Here is a 7,475-nt window from a genome sequence, read left to right as displayed (position 1 = left end):
TATATAATACGCGTTATGAGACTTGAAGGATCCAACTCAAACCATCTGGCTAATTCGTAATGGTTCTTTTTCTAGTTATTTGCAGAGAAGAGCAGTTTAGTGCCCGTGATGATAGGTTTCGGACACCATGATGACAAATTCATGCTCATCCGAGTAAACGTAACCGCTTGGAAAATATTTCTCGATCAGTCTACTAGCATTATCGCATGTGCACGTGCAGGCTCAAGAGGCACAAAAGTTTTTTTTAATAAACTCCTATATCTCAAAATGCATTAGAGATTTGATTATAAGGGTGTTTGGTTCAATTTCTAGAAATTATAGGAAATGTTTTCCACCTAAAATATGATTTCCTTATATTTCTTAAAAAATTATAGGAAAAGTTTTGAGAAATAAAAAAGTACCAATTTTCTTGTTTTTTGTACTTTGCTAGCTTGGTTCAAAACAAGAAAATAGCTCATAACTTTATAGAAAATAATAAGATTTGGTAGGTTTTTAATTAAATATGGTATGTGTCAGATTTCTGGTGATTTCCTCTCATTTTGAGAGGAATTGCTTTTTGTAAAATTTGGTAGGTTTTGATATTTTATAGAAAATATTTCTGTAAATTTTTTGTTGAACCAAACACAATTTACAGTAATCTTTGGAAAACTTTTAATTACAAATTTGCCATTGTCAGATGTTTTGAGAAAAGTTTTTTCAAAAAGTGTGCAACCAAACAGCCCCAAATTATAACGTGCTGATATTTTAAGCCTAAAGAAAGTTTTCTTTTATCCTATAGGAAAAGATAAGGTTTTTAGCATCTATCAATATTGTTTGTATATGTTTTTTTTGTTGCAATAAAATGCACTTTACTAATGTGCAAAACTTTTAATTTCCAAATATATATATATATATATATATATATATATATATAGGGAAAAGTGAATCTAAGGTGAAAAAGAGAGAGGGGGGAGGTGGAAAAAAGTTCCATCTTTGCTGACTGTGCTCACCTTTGACAGGATATAATTTCCTATCACCATTGTTTATTACAACCTAATATGTCACTACCTGTGAGATCTATAAATACTCATGTATTCTCTGTTGGAAGCTTTGTTCATGAAAAGGCAATTTTGCCTTTGTGAATAGTCCCATATTAGAAAATGAGATGAATAGTATAGTGTATATAATGGTTCTCTCCTTATTGGGCTTTGAATAGTGTTTTGGGTTTTGTGGGCTTTGCGTTTCTACCACACGCGCGCACGTACGCCGCGCCACGCCCGCAGGCACACGCACACGCACACATTTTTGCTTCTCAAGCCTTTATTTTTGCACGTTTTACACATTTTGTAACGGCTGCATGCGGGTAACGGAAGCAATTACCGTGTGTAACGTTCCCTTGGATTCAGCGGGGGTTACATCTTTCATCACCTATAAAAGGAGGCTTGGAGCTCATTCAGACACACACCAACGAAGAGGAAAATCTCTACACTCTCTTCTCTTCTCTACTCTTATACCTCCAAGAAAAAATTCGGCTACATATTTTCTATTCTTTGGGCAACCGTTTTCGTCTGAGCATAAGCTCTGTGACTCACGCCCGAGTGCAGAGGCCGGCCGATTCCGGGGGTTTTTACCGCTAGGGGAGAGAGGACAAATTGCGCCAGGGCGATAGGCGGGGCCTTAATCTTCTAGGGTAGTGTTATCACGACTGCTCCCGATCAGGCCTGAATTTTCTAACTCTTGAATTTTTTTATATTTTATATCTCTGTTTTGATAGCAATCTAGAAGATTAATTATATTCTTGCTGTTAAGATAATTAGTTTTTAAAATAAAAATAAAAAAATTACTGTTCATCGGGATTACTGTTCACCCGAATTTCATATATTTTAATTACTTGTTGTATTAGTTAATTGTTTTAACTTGTTGCATCTAAATTAGTTAAAAAAAATTATTATTTCTTTGTTGCTTCTGTGCTCAAATTCAGTATCTGTCATAAACAAAAAATCTTTAAGTGAACCGGTTCAAGTTTTCTTGGATTAGTTGGTGTCTAAGGAAAGGTTTAAGGGTTGCGTAAAGCGTTCTGCAAGAAACGAGGTACTTAATCGATCATTGATCAACCTCTAGTACTATCCTTACCTGGCCAAACTACCCGAGTAAAATTTTAATCTTTTCACTTTTAGAGTTTTTGGTTAAGAGCAGGTTTAATTAAGTTTTTGGTCTAGTAATATTGACAAAATCCTTTTTTATATCAGATTACATCTACCTAGACTAGTAAACTTGAATTGGACTTATGGCAATTCCTGATCATTCAAAAAGTGTCAAACCTGAGAAGTTTACCGGTGTTAACTATAAACGGTGGGCTAATCAGATGAAATACTGGCTCACTACCTTAGGTCTTTTATCTGCTATTGACACTTCTGAGTCATCTACTAGTGGTTCTTAACATTTGACTCCTGATCCTGCTCAACCTGCTCCTTCCACTTCTGGTTCTGGTGCTAGCTCTTTTTCTAGATCTATAAAACCAGAAGAAATCAACTATCATTGTTGTCATAGGATCCTTAGTGCACTTGCGGACGACCTTTATGACATATATTATGAGTTCAAAAGTGCAAAAGACCTATGGAATGCTCTTGAAGCAGAATATGGCTATGATGATGCCAGAATTCTGCGCTTCACCTCCTCCTCTTTCAATAAGTTCACAATGGTTGATGACAAGCCCATTAATGATCAAATTCATGAATTCCTAGATTTCCTCCGTCATCTCCAATCAAAAGGAAACACTTTTACTGACGATTATAAAGTTTCCTGTTTGATTGATAAACTTCCTCCCTCCTGGTCTAGATTTGCTGGAGATCTCCGACACAAGCAAGGAGATCTAACTTTAACTGAAGCCCTCAAGGCTATTCGTATTGAAGACCAGCATAGGCAAAACTTCAATACCAAGAATGAAACAAAAGCTAAAGTAAACTTGGTAGAGGATAAGCCTAAATCTAAGAATTTCAAACCCAAAGGGAAGAAATTCAAGAAAAACCAACAATCTTTCAACAAACCTTTCAACAAATCTACCTTCAAACCAAATCCCAATTCTTCCAGCCATAAGTCTGATGAGAAGTTCTGCTTTGTCTGTGGTAGAACTAACCACATGGCTCACAACTGTTTCTTTCGGAAGAAGGAACCGGCCAAACCTGCCCCTAAAGGAAATGGATCCAACAAAGTTAATATGATTGAAATGAATCCAACCTCCTTCAGGTTAGCCTCTTCATCCCATCTTGTAAATTCTCTAACTTCTTCCACTGATTAGTATTTGGATTCCGGAGCAAATATCCACGTCTGTAATGACCGCTCTTGGTTTTCAAATTATCAGGAATCACGTGGAGGAAGCATAAGCTTAGCAGATGACTCCACTAAATCAATAATAGGAAGTGGACGTATAGAGCTCACCATGACTTCTGGGAAAGTTCTTCATCTGCAAGGCGTTTATCATGTTCCTTCTCTCCGTCGCAATCTGATTAGTGAATCTCTTCTTCTTAGAGCTGGTTATAGGATTGTAAAAGAATCCAATAAATTTGTGATTACAAAGAGTAATGTTTTCATAGGAAAAGGTTTTATCTGTAATGGCCTTTTCAAACTCAATGTAATCAATTCCAGTTCTAATGAAATTTCTGAGTCTTCTGTTATTCAAATTGTTGAGTCTTGTGATGTTTGGCATGGACGACTTGGACATGTCAATTTCCAAACCTTGCAGAGAATGAGTAAATTAAACCTCATTCCTAAATCTTCTCATGATCCCTCATCTAAATGTGAAATCTGTGTTCAAGGGAAACACACTAAAAAACCCTTCAAGTCTATAACTAGAAACTCTGAACCCCTCGAATTAATTCATAGTGATGTGTGTGACTCTAACCGAGTTCTCACCCGAGGGGGTAGGAGATATTTTGTGACTTTTATAGACGATCACTCCAGATATTGTTACACCTATCTTCTCAAAACTAAAGATGAAGTCTTAGATAGGTTTAAGGTGTTCAAAGCTGAATCTGAGAACCAACTTGACAGGAAGATCAAGATTCTAAGATCTGATCGTGGGGGGGAGTATACCTCAAATCATATGACTGAATATTGCCAAGAACACGGTATTATTCATGAGGTTACTGCTCCCTATACACCACAGTCTAACGGGGTAGCTGAACGAAAGAATAGAACCCTAATGGACATGGTGAACTGTATGTTACTCAGTTCAGGAGCACCTGAAAATCTCTGGGGTGAAGCTCTTCTTTCTGCTTGCTTCATTCTCAATAGGATTCCCCAGAAATATTCCGATACAACTCCTTATGAATATTGGAAGGGGAGATCTCCTAATCTAAATTTCTTCCGGGTTTGGGGTTGCTTGGCTAAAGTAGCTATTCCCGAACCTAAGAAGAGAAAAATTGGTTCTAAGACTGTAGATGCTGCTTTTATTGGATATGCACTTGATAGCAATGTTAACAGATTTTTAGTCATCAAATCTGAAATCAGTGACATATCCAACAATACCATCATTGAAGCAAGAGATGCAGTCTACTTTGAAAACATCTTTCCTTTCAAATCTAAAATCTCAGAAAATCCCAGATCATCCATTCCTTCTGATCTTCCATCTTCCAGTTCTTTTCAACCTCTTGATATTGAACCTCGAAGAAGCAAAAGAGGTAGAATCGAAAAGGATTTTGGAGAAGACTTTCTTACCTTTCTTGTTGAAGGTGATCCAAGCTCATTCCAAGAAGCAATGGATTCACCTGAATCTCCTTTCTGGAAAGAAGCCATTGATAATGAAATTAAATCTATCATGGAAAACCATACTTGGATACTCACCGACTTACCTCCAGGTTGTAAACCTATTGGTTGTAAGTGGATATTCAAGAAGAAACTCAGAGCTGATGGTTCCATAGATAAATTTAAAGCTAGATTAGTAGCTAAAGGCTTTACTCAACAAAAGGGCATTGATTATTTTGATACATATTCTCCTGTAGCCCGAATATCAACTATCCGAGTATTACTAGCCTTTGCTGCTATCCATAAGCTTATCATACATCAGATGGATGTCAAGACTGCTTTCCTGAATGGTGATTTAGATGAAGAAATCTATATGCACCAACCTGAAGGCCTCATTGCCAAGGGTCAGGAAAACAAAGTCTGTAAGCTTGTTAAATCTTTGTATGGTCTTAAACAAGCTCCAAAACAATGGCACCAGAAATTTAACAACGTCATTGCACAATATGGCTTCACTGTGAATGAATACGATAAATGTGTCTATTCTAAAGTGATAAACAATGACTATGTCATTCTCTGTCTCTATGTTGATGATATCCTTATCTTTGGAACAACACTTGAATTAATTTCAAAGGTTAAGGATTATCTTTCCAAAAATTTTGATATGAAAGACTTAGGTCTTGCAGACATGATACTTGGAATGAAAATCTCTAGAGACACTAGAGGAATATCTTTGAGTCTTTCCCATAGCATTGATAAAATGCTAATCAAATTCAACTTTCATAACTCTAAACCTGTTTCCACACCTTATGATTCTTCTATACCTTTGAAGAAGAATGAAGGTGAACCTGTCTCCCAACTAAAATATTCTCAGATGATTGGATCTCTTCTTTACATATCCAACCGAACCAGACCTGATATAGCTTATGCTGTAGGGAGACTGAGTCGGTATACTAGCAACCCTAGCAAAGATCATTGGTCTGCCTTAGAAAGAGTATTCAAATATCTAAAAGGCACAATTGACTATTGCTTGACTTACACTGGTTACCCTGATGCTATAGAAGGGTATAGTGACGCCAATTGGGTCACGGATTCCAACAGTGTAAAGTCTACATCTGGATATGTATTTCTTTTTGGTGGTGCTGCTGTATCCTGGAAATCATGTAAGCAAACAATAATTGCCAGGAGCACCATGGAATCTGAGCTAATTGCTCTTGATACTACTTGCACAGAAGCCGAATGGTTAAAAGATCTTCTATCTGAACTTCCTTTGGTCCCTAAACCCTCTCCTCCTATTTCCATTCACTCTGATTCTAGATCTACCATAGAGCTTCTAAAGCAAGTACATGTAAATAAAAAACATAACAGACATATTCAAATAAGATATAAGTCTGTACAACGCCTATTAGGCAAAGTTGTGATCTTGGACTTTGTAAAGTCTGAGAAAAATCTTGCTGACCCTTTGACTAAGGGATTATCCAGGAGTGTGGTTCTGGATTCATCGAGGGAGATGGGGTTAAGCCCATAAATGAGGTCACTGACAGCGGCAACCCAACCCTTATTTGGAGACGTAGTCCCAATGTCGGTTCAATGTGGTAGAAACAAGCTGGACAAGTGACTCTCGTGTGGAGCATCGACCTAGATATATTTATATATCATTATGTAGCATTTGCTACTACCCCTTCTCTATGGTGACGATGCTCTTATGATACAGCTGGCTAGGCTGAGTTTTACTCTTAATAAGTCCAACGCGTGTATTGTGGGGGGTATTAAATAAACAGCTGTAGTACCCTTTGAGGACTTACCTACGTGAGAGGAACCGTGATGGCCGCGGTTGGGGGGGACAGGGCTGACCCCTAGAAACTCTCATGAGTCGGTTTTTTGTGAGCATGGCCTTTAACGCTCAACCCGCTTTGCTCAATAGATGAAGCGTATTGTGTGTGTTTTCATCAATACCTGATTAAAGGGGCCTAATTCAAGGCCTAGTCCATTATGTCCCTCAGGTGGCGATGAACCCACTAAGGAAAGGTTCAAAGCCGAGAGCTACCTCTCCCGAATTCACGATACGAAAGGTTGCCCAACCTATATTTATTCTGTGATTTATTTATTGATTTATTATTTTCAGTCAATATTGCCTTTTGGGGGGGGACTGTTAGATATTTTGTTAAGAAAAGACAATTTTGCCTTCATGAATAATAATAAATTTTTGTAATTAAAACATGTTTTAATTAGCAATTAAAAATATGTGTAACGGCTATATAATTATGGGGAACGTTACAAAATTTATGACGAACGTTACAGAATTAATTACGGGTTTTGTAACATCTTTTCCAACCCTATATATATCCGTATGTTGAGCTCAAAATGACAAGAAAAAATATACAACAAGTTTTCTCTTGTTTTTCTTCTCGACCAAGATGGGAATTTGAGACGATCCTAACTGTTTAAAGGTTTGATCGTTCAATTTGTGGACCTCTCGTTCATGGAACGAATCGAGAGGGGATTTTGGCTTTGGTCCTAACTGTTTAAAGGTTTGACCAAGATGGGAATTTGAGACGATCCTAACTGTTTAAAGGTTTGATCGTTCAATTTGTGGACCTCTCGTTCATGGAACGAATCGAGAGGGGATTTTGGCTTTGGTCCTAACTGTTTAAAGGTTTGACCAAGATGGGAATTTGAGACGATCCTAACTGTTTAAAGGTTTGATCGTTCAATTTGTGGACCTCTCGTTCATGGAACGAATCGAGAGGGGATTT

This window comes from Asparagus officinalis, chromosome 2 (genome assembly GCF_001876935.1).
Source record: "Asparagus officinalis chromosome 2, Aspof.V1, whole genome shotgun sequence".
Lineage (NCBI taxonomy): Eukaryota > Viridiplantae > Streptophyta > Magnoliopsida > Asparagales > Asparagaceae > Asparagus > Asparagus officinalis.
Note: the sequence above shows the minus strand (reverse complement) of the source record.